General features: G+C 40.6%; 1 pseudogene; it reads left to right on the top strand.

Annotated features, from left to right (window-relative positions):
- Positions 1-866: 866 nt before the first annotated feature.
- On the top strand, positions 867-14,040 carry LOC137272584 (uncharacterized; annotated as a pseudogene).
- Positions 14,041-16,452: the final 2,412 nt, after the last annotated feature.

Genomic DNA, 16,452 nt, shown 5'->3' with positions numbered 1-16,452 from the left:
TAAGCCCTCTGCAATTCCACTGTACTACATTTGTAGCGTTACTCATGGCGGTTCTATTGGAGACCTCTCACGTGTACGAGAGGAGGGTGTACCGTTCTTTCGGTTTTGTGAAGATGGAGTATCATCCATCTCCAAAGGCTCAAACAAATTGTGAACCTCTACAGGAGTATCAGCAGGACATTTCTTTGATCTACGATTTAGACGTTTTCTTTGCGATTTTGACATTTCACCTTTTGACGTTTCAACCTCTATAGCTGTTTGAACAACTTCACCTGATACGTGACTAATAGTCTGAGAGGCAGACGTTGTAAAAAAGCCCTGACTGCCAGAAGTACTATTCACATGAACAGGTTTCTCAGATGCCATCCAGGTCAAATCCGTTTGACACGAAGTAGAGATTGTTTCTGGTCGTCGTGAGACAGCAGCAGAGTATGTCACAGTGGGAGAGGGCTTAATATGTTGATTCTGCCCAAGGACTTTGTTTTTAGCCTCCATGAAGGAAATATTTGTTTCATACTTTAATTTAAGTATCTTAGATTGCATTTGCCATTCAGGACAACAGTTAATGAGTGAGTGAGTGAGTTTAGTTTTACGCCGCACTCAGCAATATTCCAGCTATATGGTGGCGGTCTGTAAATAATCGAGTCTGGACCAGACAATCCAGTGATCAACCACATGAGCATCAGTCTGCACAATTGGGAACCGATGATATGTGTCAACCAAGTCAGCAAGCCTGACCACCCGATCCCGTTAGTCGCGTCTTACGACAAGCATAGTCGCCTTTTATGGCAAGCATGAGTTGCTGAAGACCTATTCTACCCCGGGGCCTTCACGGGTCATTCAGGACAACATTTAGAAGATGAAAGATGACTGCTTCCACATTTGGCACATTTAGTATCATTGCTGCAGTCAGACTCCTGGTGATGTTCACTACAACGATGACAACGAGGAGTGTTTCGACAGGACTTAGACCCGTGTCCAAACTTCTGACAGGAATAGCAGCGGAGTGGAGTGGGGATATACACCTCCACTCCGATATTGAAATAACCGGCTTTGATTGATTTTGGCAGAGTGCACGATGAAAAGGTGCAATGCTACCATCCTGCTTCATAACGGGAAAGCGTTTCACGGAAGTTACATTCTGATCCTTATGTTCAGCCACCATTTCATCCTCGGACATGTCCGCCAGACAATGGGCTCTATCCCTAACAATGCCTCTACTCGAGTTTAGAGTTCTATGAGCTGATGGAGACAGCAACATTGACGTTGGCAAACTGATGTTGTTGCAATAGGACTCTAGGCAAGTAGATATATCAAAAAGGTATTAACACTAGACATCAAAAATGACCAATGCCCAATAAATCAAATGTGCGAAAAGACGTGCTATGCACAGGGCATGGCGTGACCAGCCGATTGATAGAATCGGGCCGATTCTACCACCCGTCTAGGTGAAGTAGGGGCCGAAGTGGTGTGTTGAGCAATAGGAGCAAAATGGTTCAGTCTCCTACTGCCCTCAACCACCAGGATCCTGTCCTCCACCGACACGGGACGCAACCCACTGTCCGGGTCCACACGGGATTCTTATGAGTGAGGTTACTTTCTGTGTTAATCAGAAGAACTATTAATGTGTTTTGATAACAATTGCTTGCAATGTCGGAGGCTTATACAGGCAAATGAACACATGTCTGCGAGAAAGGGGATTATGAGATGTTGTTACAGGAGGTAAGTGTTCGTTACTCGTCACTGGCAGTGAATACTAAGATACTGTGTTTGCACATTGATTGAATTAACAGTGACAAAAACCTTCTTCTAAATTAAATCATTCATTCATTCGTTGCAATAGTTCATATAATAAATCGTAGACATAAATAGCAATACTGTATTACACCCATGTCCGTGTAGATTTGAAATAAACCAAGTTACTTATTTAGACCTAACTCATTTGCGATTATGGCACCCGTGAACGGTCACCTCCTCGTGGTGGGTGCTGGGTAACGCTGAGAGCCGTTCACCCCCGTTGTGAACCCGGGGGGATATTTGGTCCATCAACTCGTTTGCCGTGGGTTGCGGCCCTGTGCCGTTGGGGACGGGAGTCTTGGCGTTGAGGGCACTGGGGGCCGGTAATCGTGTTCACTTTGCACACCACACCCCTTCGACCCTTTCTTCACCTAGACGGGTGGTTGAATGGGCCCGGTTCAACCAATCGGCTGGTCAACCAATCGGCTGGTCAACCAATCGGCCAAGCCTTGAGCATTACTTTATGTAATGTTGCAAAAAATTTGATAATTGTTATATGTATATTATTAGGTCTTGGCCGATTTTTTTACTTTCTGAATTTCAGTTTTACACATTCATGTTTTTGCCTAGAGTCATATGCCCAGAAGGCGGTGGCTCATAGGCCAATCTGGTGGAATTATTAATCTCTTAATTCTTCTGCTGGAGTATGCCATCCGAGTATCCTTGGTGCTGTAAGCTGGAGGCCCGCTTACTTTAGCATTGTCCTTGTGATACTCCGTGGTGGGTGGGGAACTCGGATGATGAACCAGATTAAACTAACCAGGGCTTATGACATTCCACCCAAAAAACAAAACGTTTACTTGAAACTGACCCTGATGATGCTGACCACAGACCGTCTGCATTGATTGAGTATTGGCCGCGTTTTGTTGTGATTGAGACTCCTGACAAGACACCATTAAAGCTTAACCCCTTTGCTATCTCCAAAGGTATTCAAGGTATTGCTGGAGATGTGAAAAACATTAGACGCTTACGTTCGGGGGCGTGCTGTTAGTTGAATGTACTACAAAAACAACAATCAACCAACCTGATGAACATCAAATCTTTCGTGGGCATTCCAGTCACGGTGTCTGCTCACAAAACTTGGAACACAAGCAAAGGTATCGTTAGGGATCGAGATCGATTGTTTGGTGATATGTCGGACCTTGATGTAGGATCTGAAATGAAGGATCATGGTGTACTCTACGTCAAGCACTTTTCAACTCGGAGAATCAATGAAACCATCAAAACCAATACGTATCTGTTTATTTTTTCCTCTCCAAATGCACCTAAATCAGTGAATGCAGGCTACTGTAACATTCAGGTTGTTACATACATCCCCAACCCGCTCAGGTGTTTTAAATGCCAGGAATACAAGATTACACGGTTACCACTACCTTGAGAAACAAGTCATTTTTAAGTACATTCATGACCGAAAAAGCAAGCTTTTGTTTTATGGGGTCCTAGAGACCCCAAACAGAAGACACTGAACAAGTACTTCGTGTTTTTTTTTTTCTCTAAAGATCTTAACTCGAGAGTAAAGCAGATGAAGTTCAAAGGTGTATAAAGATTACCTGTTTCCGAAAAAGCAGCGTAAAAACCAACTGGACAGGTAGGATGTTCAACCCCCGTCAGAGGATCCGGAAAAAGTATACAAATCGATCTGCCAGGTATGTTGAATAAACTCCTGGCCATACTAAGTCGACAAGCAGCTGAGATCCTTTTAAAGGATTATCTTTGGACACGGGCCTGAGTGGTCGGGACGTAGATGATAGTGAAGACAAACGACCCCAAAACAACGCCCTCAACATGGACCAAACGCATCTGAACTTATCACCACAAAACCGAGCTCACTTTTAAATTAATGTTCGACACTTCTGCCCTCACCTCCTGAATGTAATCATGTAGCTCAAAATTTGTGACGTTGATTAGGTCAGCTAGTCTTCTCTCCGACGATTGAACGACCTCTTCGAAAGATGTCTACGACCTCGTGCCCGGCATGGTTGAAGCAATGACGACACAAGTCTGATATGAAATACATGGAATATTTGATTCAGACTCTTTATGTAACAAGTATAAAATACACAGTTTGTAAAAGCGTTCTGGAAAAATAAACTATTTTAACATACCTTGTCTTATTTATCTGTTTGGGGTCAATTTATAACACCTTAAACAATAATAGAATTGTCACTGAAAAGGTTTACATTTCCCACAGTCCATGATGTATTCTAGGTCGCGACTGGGTCATGGGTTGAAAGTAGATCTTATGCACATTACCCAAGTTTTGTTGGGGTCAAGCCTGCTGTCTTGTCCTTGGTTTCCATTGGATGAAGATGTGGAGCATTTTGATTGGATGTTGAATTTATTTTAAAAGTGTGAAGTTTGTTCACTTGCTGTCTTTTTCAGCAAGAAGGCTTGACAGTCATGGGAAGAAGATTTTGACCTTGGTGGATTTCAGGTTAGTTATAATTGTTTTTATATAAAAGGAATAAATTACAAAAATATGTTCAATTGTTGACAGGTTCATTCAGAATTAGCAAGTCCTTGTGATACTCCGTGGTGGGTGGGGAGCTCGGGTGATGAACAAATATGTCGTAACCATGGAATACCAAACACACACACACCCAACACACACACACACACACACACACACACACACACACACACACACACACACACACACACACACACACACACACACACACACACACACACACACACACACACACACACAAAACAAAACGTCCACTCGATGATGTTGGAGAACAGCGACCATGTGCTTCTACTGATCATTGGCCACGATTTTTGATAATGGAAACTTCGGATAAGACTCCCTTAAAACTTAATCCTGCGATTTCTAAAGGTATCAGCGGAATAGCTGGAGAGGTACAAAACATCAAACGCTTGCGTTCAGGATAAATTCTAATTGCATGTAACAGAAAACAGCAAGCGACCAACCTTTCATCTACGGATATGGTTATTGGAGTTCCTGTGACAGTCTCTGCCCGTAGAACACTAAATACCAGTAAAGGTATAATCAGAGACAGGGGTCGACTGTTGGCTGACATGTCTGACTTAGAAATTGCTTCTGAAATGAAAGATCAGGGAGTTATTTTTGTCAAGTGGTTTACTACCCGAAGGAATTATGAAAGCATTCAGACATCTATATCCCACATCCTTTGAGATGTTTTAGATGTCAAAAATATGGACACGGTGTTAACAACTGTACAAAACATGTGACCACTGCTGTGAAACTACCCATGTTACAGAGGACCGTACTAGTAACATGAAGAAGTGCACAAAATGTACAGGAAATCATTCTTCATTCTCAAAAGACTGCCCAATTTGGAAAAAAACAAATGTAAATTACTAGAATCAAATTTATACAAAATATTAGCTTTGTCAGGTGCCAAAACATCGTTGAATCAACAGCACCAACTGGTTCATATGCATCAGTTGCCAGGACATCTTCGGACACCGACCCAAAGGTAAACGCCTTATCAGTACCCACCTCCTCAATACATAGTCGGATCGACTTGACGTGGGTTAAAACCAGCAGGCCTCAGCCACTCACACCTGAACAGTCTACTAAGACAGTGAACTCTGGACATAACGTGGTTATCCTGCCTGACATTCCATCACAGTCTTCTAATCAAGATTCATCTTCATCCGGGGAACATTCATTATCTCAGTCCACTCAACAAAGTCGAACTAAAGTCAATTCTAAAACACTGGTCAAAGTATTCATAAACCAAGAACAGAATCATTGAAAAAAAAGTGTCAGACCTCCAAAGGGTTCAGAAAATCCAATCAAGATACATAACAAATATGGTTCACTAGAGGACATGGAAGTGTCCGAAAACTCCTATCCCAGGGCTCATAGCTGTTCGCCCTCGAAGAAAGTGATGGGTAGATCCCCTATCAATCCACCTAAAAGATAAGTCAACCTACTACTATTGTACAGTGGAATTATAGAGGTCTTAGGACTAATTTTAATGGACTACAGCTATTAGTCCATCTAACAGTTACAGCCTATCATTGTTTTTCCCCTCTTGGTGATAGGACCACTGGAGGATCTTCTGTACTTGTACGGAGGGATGTTACACACAGTAATGTTATACTAAAAACTTCTCTCCAAGCTGTGGCAGTACGACTTACTCTCGGTGTTGCATTTACATTATGCTCTCTATATTCCACCTTCATCTGCACTTCAACAGACTGATCTTTAATCACTCTGTGATCAGCTCCCGAAGCCATGTGTTATTATGGGTGATCTAAATGGTCACAACCCACTTTGGGGCAGTACTAACACTAATGCTAAAGGGAAAATACTTGAAGATTTTATTTCCAGTAATGATCTGTGCATATTTAATAATGACTCAAGTACATATTTGCATCCTGCAAGTGGTACTTATTCTTGTCTGGATTTGTCTCTTGCAGATTCTATTTTACTGAATGAATTTGATTGGTCGGTTCATAATGACCTTTGTGGAAGTGATCACTTCCCAACTATCCTCTCAGAACTAACTCCATCTGCTGCTCCATCACATACAAGATGGAACTTTTTAAAGGCTGACTGGTCTCTATTCCAAACTATTTGTAAATCGAAACTGCGACCTGGCTGTTTCAGTGATATAACTGATCCCATTCAAACCTTTGCAGGCGTTTTAACTGAAATAGCTGATGAGTGTATACCGAAGTCCTCTACAGCTACTCATGTACGAAAACCATGGTTTAATACAGATTGTAGACAAGCTAGAAAAGCGAGGGAAAAGGCAGAAAATTATTTCCGTCGTCACCCAACTGTCCACAACAAGCAAACGGCAAACTTGGAGGAACTATGTCTCCAAAATTAATTCACGCACAGCGATGTCCATGGTATGGAACATGGTTCAAAGAATTAAAGGCAAAAGTTCCATATGTTCAGTTCACCATCTCAAAGATGGTGATAATTTGATTACTGATAAATTCCTCATTGCAAATAAAACTGGTGAAACTCTCGCCAAAAATTCATCATCGGAAAATTATGCACCCGAGTTGCAGAAATATCAGAAACAACAGGAAAAGATAAAACATAATTTCGAATCAAATAACGGTGACGATTACAATGAAGTGTTTTCATTACATGAGCTACTTACTGCTCTTGAGCAAGCTCATGACACTGCCACTGGTGATGATAATATACATTACCAGCCACTGAAACATTTGCCTGAACCATGTCTGGTGACACTTTTGGATATATTTGATCAAATATGGACGTCTGGAGAATTTCCTCCTTCATGGCGTAATGCCATTGTAGTTCCAATACCAAAACCCGCTAAAGATTATTCAGATCCGTCGAATTATAGACCAATATCGTTAACTAGCTGTGTCTGCAAAACCATGCAACGCGTGGTGAATAAAAGATTCGTTTGGTATCTTGAAACCAATAACATGATCACAAATATTCAATGTGGTTTCAGGAAAAATCGTAGTACCATTGATCATTGGTTACGTTCAGACTCCTTTGTTAAAAATGCTATATTCAATAAACAACACGCTGTATCAATTTTCTTTGATCTTGAGAAAGCTTATTGATACGACCTGGAAGCATGGCATTTTGAAGGATCTACATGATTTTGGTTTGAGAGGCCGTTTGCCTCTTTTCATATCACAGTTTTTAAATTTCAAGTCCGAGTGGGTTCAACCCTGTCTGATCATTGCAATCAGGATCAGGGTGTACCTCAGGGGAGTATTTTGTCACTTTATTTAGTATTAAGATTAACAGTTTATCCAAGGTTATAAATGATTCAATCGATGGATCACTTTTCGTGGATGATTTTAATATTTCCTGCCGTGGTAAAAATATGCGTACTACTGAACGGCAATTACAGTTGTGTTTAAATAAAATAAATAAATGGTGTCTTGAAAACGGCTTTAAATTTTCAAAAATCTAAAACAAATTGTATACATTTTTGTAAAAAATTTCAGCCGCATAAGGACCCTGAACTATCTTTAAATGGCACTCCCATTAAAGTTGTCAAGGAGGCCAAGTTCTTGGGTTTAATTTTCGATTCTCATTTAACCTTCTTACCTCATTTTAAATCCCTTAAAGCTAAATGCCTGAAGGCACTAGATTTGTTGAAAGTTGTTTCCAATTCAAAGTGGGGAGGTGATCAAACTACCATCTTACACCTCTATCGATCACTGGTTCGTTCAAAATGTGAATGTGATTATGGCTCCATCGTATATGGTGGAGCCTGCAAAAGCAACCTTAAACGTCTTGATTCTGTCCACCACCAAGGTTTAAGACTTTGCCTTTGATCATTTAGAACTTCACCTACTGACAGTCTTTACGTTGAGGCTGATGGTTCATCTCTTACACAACGTCGTATAAAATTATCCTTACAATACATTACTAAATTATACTCTAATGAATCTAACCCTGCATATGACTGTGTGTTCAATCCACTTTATGAGGATTTGTACAACAAGAAGTCTTCTCTTGTTCCACCTCTAGGGCACAGAATTAAACTCTTTCTTTCTTCGGCCGGCATTGAGCTGGAAAATATAGCTCCCTCTCGTCTTCTTTCTTCTCCTCCTTGGCAGTTGGGTAAATCACAAGTCGACCTAACATTAACTTCATTTAAAAAGTCAGAAACTAATGAATTACTATATAAACAAGAATATAATCAATTAAGAACTAAATATAGCAATTACAAACCCTTACTTAAAGATGGTTCCAAGGATGGTGCTGCAGTGGTTTGTGCCACTGTCATTGGATCCAGAACATTATCTTTTAGACTACCAGATAACAGTTCTATTTTTACAGCTGAAGCAAACGCCATACTAACGGCTCTTAAATATATTCAAAGACACCCTAAACGTAAACAGTATATAATCTATTCAGACTCTCTTTCTTGCCTTCAGGCTATTAAAAATATTTCTTGCAAACATCCACTTTTAATTGAAATTATGGAATTGTATAATGATATTGCTACTGGCCAATACGACATCGTCTTCTGTTGGTTACCCAGCAATGTAGGAATCTCTGGTAACACATTTGCTGACCTTGCTGCTAAGGCAGCACTCAACAAATCTGTGACACCACTTCTTATTCCTTACAGTGATTACAACGCCAGATCCGTGATCTGATGCAAAAGACTGAGACACCTAAGTGGGTATCAATAAATTACATGAGATAAAACCTTACCTTGGTTATACCCACTTGGGTTGTCAGTCCAGATTTGAAGAGGTCATACTACGACCATGTCGCACTGGTCATACGAGGTATACACATGCATACCTGTTGAAAGGTGAAGATCCTCCGTTTTTGCATCCCTTGTGGTAAGAGAACCACGGTCAAGCATATCCTGCTTGACTGTGTTGAATTCTCCATCATAAGGGATAAATATTTCAATGTAAAAACACTTTCGGATCTTTTAACACAGTCAATACTCATTTAATTATTGGATTTAAAAGGGAAATTGATTTCCTTGTTGAATTGTAATTGATATGTTCTGTAGATAGTTGAATTTTAATGATTGGTAGTATAGATTAAGAACATTGATTATTAGTGGCTGTACCCTCAAAGGGGGTTGAAGTATTGTAACATTGTTGATATGTCCTCTTGAGAGGGTACGTAAGTCCCCAAATTTTCAATGTAAATTTATACTTGCCAAGATTTTAAAGCGTAGTATTTGTGTTATTTTAATTTTGGCTAAAATTTCTTACAATCGCCAGCGGCTGAAGGGATGGTGTAAATCCAACTAGGGTCCATGCTGGTAGCAAACATACTGTAAGTCCCCATGGTTCCTAGTGTGGTGATCTATCTTCTGTTGTTGGCGATCTGTAGCCTGTTTTTATACTGTATTGTTCATATAATGACATCAGTTTTAACTTTCCACACTAGTTTTAATGCTAATTGTGATATTCTAGTTGTTTTACTGTCCTTCGTTGACAGGTTTTATAATGTACATATGGTCTTTTTCATTGTTGAATGTTCTCGTCACGATATGGCTGAACTATTGCTGATGTGACGTTAGATATTAACTCACTCACTCACTCACTCACTCACTCATAAGTGTGAAATGCTGCCGCTCCGACTATAAATATTAACCCACACACTCACTCATCAACTGATTACAGGATGAATCTCTCTAAACTAGATACATTTTAGCGAAGATGTAGCTTTGGGGGTCCTTGACAAGCAGTATGTGAAGCTGAATATCCTGGTGGGCATTTGATACGGGCCTACTGACACAGATAAACGTGTCACATAACAACAACTGCGCACATCACGTAACTGGGGCAAAGAACTGCTGTTTGCACCTGTATATCGCCTGGTGAATGTTATTGCATGTAAGTATACTTTTAATGACATTGCATGTTCTTGAATATGTTTCTAAACGACAAGCTCTGGGAAGTTGAATGGTAACAGTATGCGAATGCTTGACGTGTATTCTGCTGTGTAAATTGGACTGTATATCTAAAGCATTCCGTGATTACGTACATTGCCGACGATCAGGCCAGTTAACGAACTTCAAACACCGACGTGGGAAACACACACAGTGTGAGAATTTATTCATATCGTGTAGTTTAGATAAAGTATTGTTCATGAAGTCGGAATTTCACCGTTGATGCTAGTAGAGAAAGACCATTTGTATAGTTGCCTTCAAACCACCCATTTGAGTGTGTATTCACGCATGAAAAATGTGAACAGTTTTGTCACAAGACACACTCAACAAGTAGCCACCATCCCTTAAATGTACACCGTTTACAAAACTAATGACACTGTTTTCCCAACCAGGAGGTATATTTCAAGCAGAGAGAATAGAAATCCAAAAAGTACGAAACTGAAAACAAATTCATCATGCCAACCAAAGTAAGTGTGGTACCACTGCTGACTGAAACCAAACTGTTTGGCTGTTTGAAGAAAGTTTCGGCCATTTAACATTTCATGGAATTTTTCTGATCCGTTTTTAGAAGTTGACAACGGAACACGAGTAGTGTCCATTGTGCAAGTGACTTCTTGTTCAGGTGTTATTAGATCACAATACGCACTTTGGCTAGAGTCGACAGTAAGTGTAAACACTTAACCAAATCTGAACAGCGCATTTCAAATGCCTGTGCTTTTCAAACTCAACTGTCTGATAATCATAGAAGTACAAACCTGAAACAGTTTGAACATGTGTTAATCAGTTTAATATTTAAATGAATGCCCCAAGACGCATTTTCCTTTAGAGTGAGTATAATTAATCTGGTTCTGATCAATTTCAGTGTTCTCTTTAATGATCACAATGTAACATTTGTGGACGAATGCATGATTTGATTCTAAAGGCAGTAGTTCCACTACAGGATTGCAACGTTCCCCCAACATGCAAATAAGAATAGTGCAAATGAAATGATCTTATGTTCGCGTTATCATTGTAAGGCAACTTTAACCTTCACTGCATACGAAACCTGTCTGACCTGAGTGTTAACCGGCAGTCGATTGCTGTTCATTCCATCAATCACAGGCTTGTACGTCTAATTCTAACTCCTTTGCAAATTATGTGGAACAATATAGACAACCCTGTGGCAATATCCGTTCACAAAGTTACATATCTATTAGTATGAATCTTGCTCGTCGATACGTACATTGCAATAAATGTTAAATCGAGAACACCTTTAAAACACCAGATAGTTGTCCTTTGTGGGTATTGTTTGCTTGGATTTCACGGTCAGTGAGCGATCGTTCGAAGCGTCGGGAAACTACATAAGAGAGTTCCTAACAACATTGTTTGAGAGTCTTACCAATCATGTTATCCGGTCCGGTGATTTCCGTGCATTTATCCTCTTGGAGACGGTACGTAGTTCTTCAGCTGATACTGGTGTGTGTTCTGCTGTCGGCGGAATAGCATCCATTTGGAAAAGTCAGTCTTGTCAAAGCGGCAGTAAAATATATTCAGCTGTTCAGCATATTGGGCTTCATTCGGAACTTCGATGTGTTTTTTTCACATTTTCCACATCCGGTATAGTGTGTATGTAACGCCAAACGCAACGCATGTCTCCTTGGAGCATCTTATTCTCCAGTTTAGATTTGAAAGCGTCTTTATTCCGCCTTATTTGAATCCTTCTGTAGGTCAAGCAGTTTTACTGCGTTATTGTCCTTAAAAGCCATCTTTTTCATGTTGATCAGATATTTAAGATCTTTCGTAACCCACGGCTTGTTGTTTTGGTTAATCTTAATTTCTTTTACTGGTACTATATTGTCTTCACAGAAAGTTATGTAACTGGTAATCACATCCACATTACTATCAATCGTGGCTTCGTGTTCGATTAAACTGTACAGTGAATCCTTATCCCACTTTTTAATGATTTTCTTTTCAATATTCCCCGTTTTTAGATTTTGTCTGTAGGCTGGTAGTAGTAGAACAGTGTTGTGATCAGACGATCCCAGCGGTGGTCTGGTTACTGATGTGTAGGCTTGCTTTTTATTTCCAAAACACTTGTCCAAGATTTTGTTTTTCCGCATAATACTTGACACACATTGGTGGTAGTGGAGTAGCACAGAATTGATATTGCATCCATTAAAGTCACCCAAAATGAATTTCGGTGCATCTGTAGACAGGTTCCCAGTTTCCTGGATGTACTCATACACGTACCGAGCTTCGTTGTCGTAGCAACCAGATGGGGGGATATATATCAGAACAATAAATACTTGGCCGAACTCTCTTGGGAGATAATACGGTCTGAACGATACAGATAATAATTCCAAATCGGGTGTCTTTACAGTTTTTCTCACAGTCCAATTATTGCACCAGTTTCGGTTCACAAATATACATACTCCTCCTCACTTTTCAGTTTTATCCAGTTTTGACTCTCTTTAATCAGGTGTTAATCAGTTTAATATTTCGAAACGTTTTGATCAGAGTGTGTCCCAAAACGCAGTTTCCTTTCAGTTGATAAAATTAATCTGCTTCTGATCGATCTCAACAGACACCTTCATGATCACAATGTAAAATTTGTGGGCGAATACATGATTTGTTGTTTCTCTACAGGAAACAGTTCCACAACAGGACTGCAACGAATCTTTCTAAGTAGGAAGAACACTGCGTCAGCAATGTACACGATAAGAAGATGTCATTCTGTGCACAAGCGATTTACAATTAAAAATATATCGTCCATATGGAAAGACAGGTGACGGAAACTATGGATCAACACTCGCAAAACTAACTACTGGTATCGCCGAATCAGTAACAGAAACGATTCTCAGCTTGGCCAAAACCATTCCTTTCACTGACAAGGACTCTTGTCTTCAACATTGCCGACTATGGTGCAGCTGATGGTTCCACTGCCATGGCCATTTTCCGTGAGTTGTTGGCAACATTGAAAGGTCATCATGGTCCCGATACCCAGTTCCAGGTGATCTATGAAGATTTGGAAATGAATGATTTCAATTCCCTCTTCAAACGTATGTCAGGAATCATCCCTGATCCACCGTCCTACCTCCTGGAAATGGACAATGTCTATGTTCTTGCCTCAGGGACAAACTTCTACAAGCAGTGTGTACCAGCAAACTCAATCCATTTCATGATGTCGATGGCGTCTGTCCATTGGCTGTCGAGGACGCCAACCACCTCCAAATACTCGCTTTATAAAGATGCCAAGAGGAGTGCCGAGGAGACGAATGCCCTACACAAGCAAGCCGAGTTGGACTGGGAGACATTTTAACTAAGAAGAAGTAGAGAACTGAAACGGGGAGGCTTACTTGTCGTAAGTGTCTGTGCTGAGTTTGAGGACAGAAACGTTGGAGAAAATAGATACAGTTTGCAATCGTTTGTAGGTCTCCTGAATGAGGTATGGAAAGAATACTGTGTAACGGGTAAAATCACAAAAGAAGAGTTTGTGAATACAAATTTCACCGTTTGTCTTCGTGACATGGAGCAGGTCAGAAAACCATTTGATGACAAAACGTCACCCGTTTCCAGGTCAGGATTGACCCTCTTGTCAGCTGAAGCTGTAGTGACCCCTGATGTATTTTATAACGATTGACGCGAGAAGAAAGACAACGAAGGAATCGATGATAGGGGTGACTTTGCCAGGAAGTACATATCTGCTCACAGGAACTGGAGCAACAGTACCTTCATGAATGGTCTCTCGAACTCCCGATCACTGGAGGAGAAGGAACAGATAGTTGATGGTCTGTACGACGACGCGAAGAAACGTATGTCAAGGATGAACCCCGAAATATTCAAGTACGATATGCGAAATATATACATGTATCTCGTGATCAGAAAAGAATAATCATCCAAGAAGTTGATGTAAGAAGTGAGTGAGTTGCGTTTTACGCATCACTCACGAATCTTCAAGCAATATTCCAGATATGTATGTATAATTAATCGAGTCTGGACCAAACAAGCATACGTTCAACAGTATGAGCATAGATCTGCGCAATATGGAACCGATGACATGTGTCAACCAAGCCAGCAACCTTAATCACTCGAGACAATGAGTAGCCTCCTACTCGCCTTTTGTAGCAAGCGCCTATTCTAGCTGGAATCTTCACAGGTCTGTAAAGAGAAAACGTGAAGTTCCCTCAACATGCAAATAAGAACAATGCAAATGAAATAATCTTATGTTCGCGTTATCATTGTAAGGCAACGTTCACCTTCACTGATATCAGTATTGAAACGTAGTATGCAGCTGTATACACCAGACTGAGCTACATGTATATCCCACAATGTGTATTCACGTATGTGGGAAGATAGCGTTTTGAGGTTTCTCAAGTAACATATTCAACAATAAACTTCATCCAGCTCATTTGTGCTTACAGTCCACTAATTATTTACCAGAAAGTCCTATGATACGTACTGATGATATAAACTCAAATATAAAACATGATATGCTAACTGATGTACTTGTGTTCCACATATTTACGATGTATCAGAAGAGAAAGTTTGTTTTGTTTTGTTGATTATGGAAGTGATTGACATTATGTTCATCGATACACCATGACATACATCAGCCAAATCAGCGAGCATGACCACCCGATGGACGGTAGGGTAGCCTTCGTCACGCCGCAGGTCTGGGTTCGATTCCCCAACATTGGTACAGTGTGTGAAGCCCATTTCTGGTGTACCCCGCAATGTTACTGGAATATTGTTAGAAGCGTTGTTAAACAAAATTCACTCGCACGCGCACTCAGAAACAGTTGAACTGCCTCAATGTTAATACGAGCATAAGCGTAAGAAACCTGTCTAACCTGAGTGTTAACGGGTAATCGTTCGTTGTTCATTCCATCAGTCACGGGTTTGTACATCTAATTCTAACTCTTTAGGGTTTTGATTTATTGTGCACAGTTATTAATGTCAGAACAACTAATGCGTTATGTTTGGCATACAAAGAGGAGATCCTTTGTCTCCAAAACGTGAAGACAGTCTCTGAAAAAAGTCACGTGGGATATATCGCCTAACTTACCCCAAATTTCTGTGAGCAGCTGTGTGGGAACAGTGGGGTGCTTGAAGAGTAAGGGCGGCTTGCTCCTTTGTACAGTTTACATGTGAAATGAGTGCTGCCATTGTGCAGGATGTCAATAGCAAACTTCATACGCCTGAACGTGAACTGACGGCACCTCGCTTCGTCACCACATCCCTTTATGAAAACAACTTGTTAAGGCAGTATTTTTATTACTTTTTAAAAGTAAGGGTTTGCGTTCAATCAAATGTGCTGTGTAATAGTTGTCATTACAACCCGGAACACGCACACTACAGCCTTGTCAATAGCGCTGCTGAAATAGACAAGCTTGTACATTGCTTACCCAGGGATGTCGATTTCACAAAGAAGATCGCACGACATTGATATGCATCTAACTTATCAAGGTCGGTTGATTTAAGCAGCATTCAACCGGAGACATTCTGTGTACCGTCAACGTGACCCTTTGTATTGTGATCGCGCACACGAAATACGGGACACGTTATGTTTTCCCTTGGGAATAGCAAGGCCGTCTTCAGATTAGTTTAGAGATGAAAGAATAGATGAGATCAAGGCGGGTTACTTCATGATTGTTGCAGTCGCCGTATTTTATGTAAAACAACACCAGGGGATCGCTGAGCATTGAGTGCGTGTTTGTGTGCGTGTGTGCGTGTGTGCGTGTGTGCGTGCATGAGTTCGCCGCTTTAGCCCGGGTCACCGATGATTGGCGGTTATTTCCTCAATTTTGGCTGATTTCTAGTTTCTTCCAAACTAAAGAATCGTTTGGGTAGCCTAGTGGTTAAAGCGTTCGCTCATTCATACCCAAACATGTCTCATTAACCTATTCAGACACTGACCTACTTTTCAGCCGATCCGAATTTTCTGGTGTGAAAGTGTAAATCGACACTTCAAACAATTCTAGCTAATCTGAATTTCAATTCCTTGTTTCATTAGAAAATGATATTTATAAATGAATTGTAATTATAAACTTTAACAACACCGTCTTTCTATATTTTATGTCGAGGTTCAGGCAACATATCTTAACTATGGAATCGCAGACTGCCCCTGTATGATGAGGTCGTAAAATGAGTCACAGTGCATCTGGCTCACTGGTTAAACCTGTTATGTACTTTGTTGCGCTTATTCATCGTAGTCCTGTGACGCACAACGAAGTTGATGTAATATCAGTTCCGTCAAAGACCGCCAGCCTTTTCTAGCGACAGAGCCTCGTTTTGAGATTTCCTC

Source organism: Haliotis asinina, chromosome 1 (genome assembly GCF_037392515.1).
Source record: "Haliotis asinina isolate JCU_RB_2024 chromosome 1, JCU_Hal_asi_v2, whole genome shotgun sequence".
Classification (NCBI taxonomy): domain Eukaryota; kingdom Metazoa; phylum Mollusca; class Gastropoda; order Lepetellida; family Haliotidae; genus Haliotis; species Haliotis asinina.
Note: the sequence above shows the minus strand (reverse complement) of the source record. Positions and strands in the feature narration are given on the sequence as shown.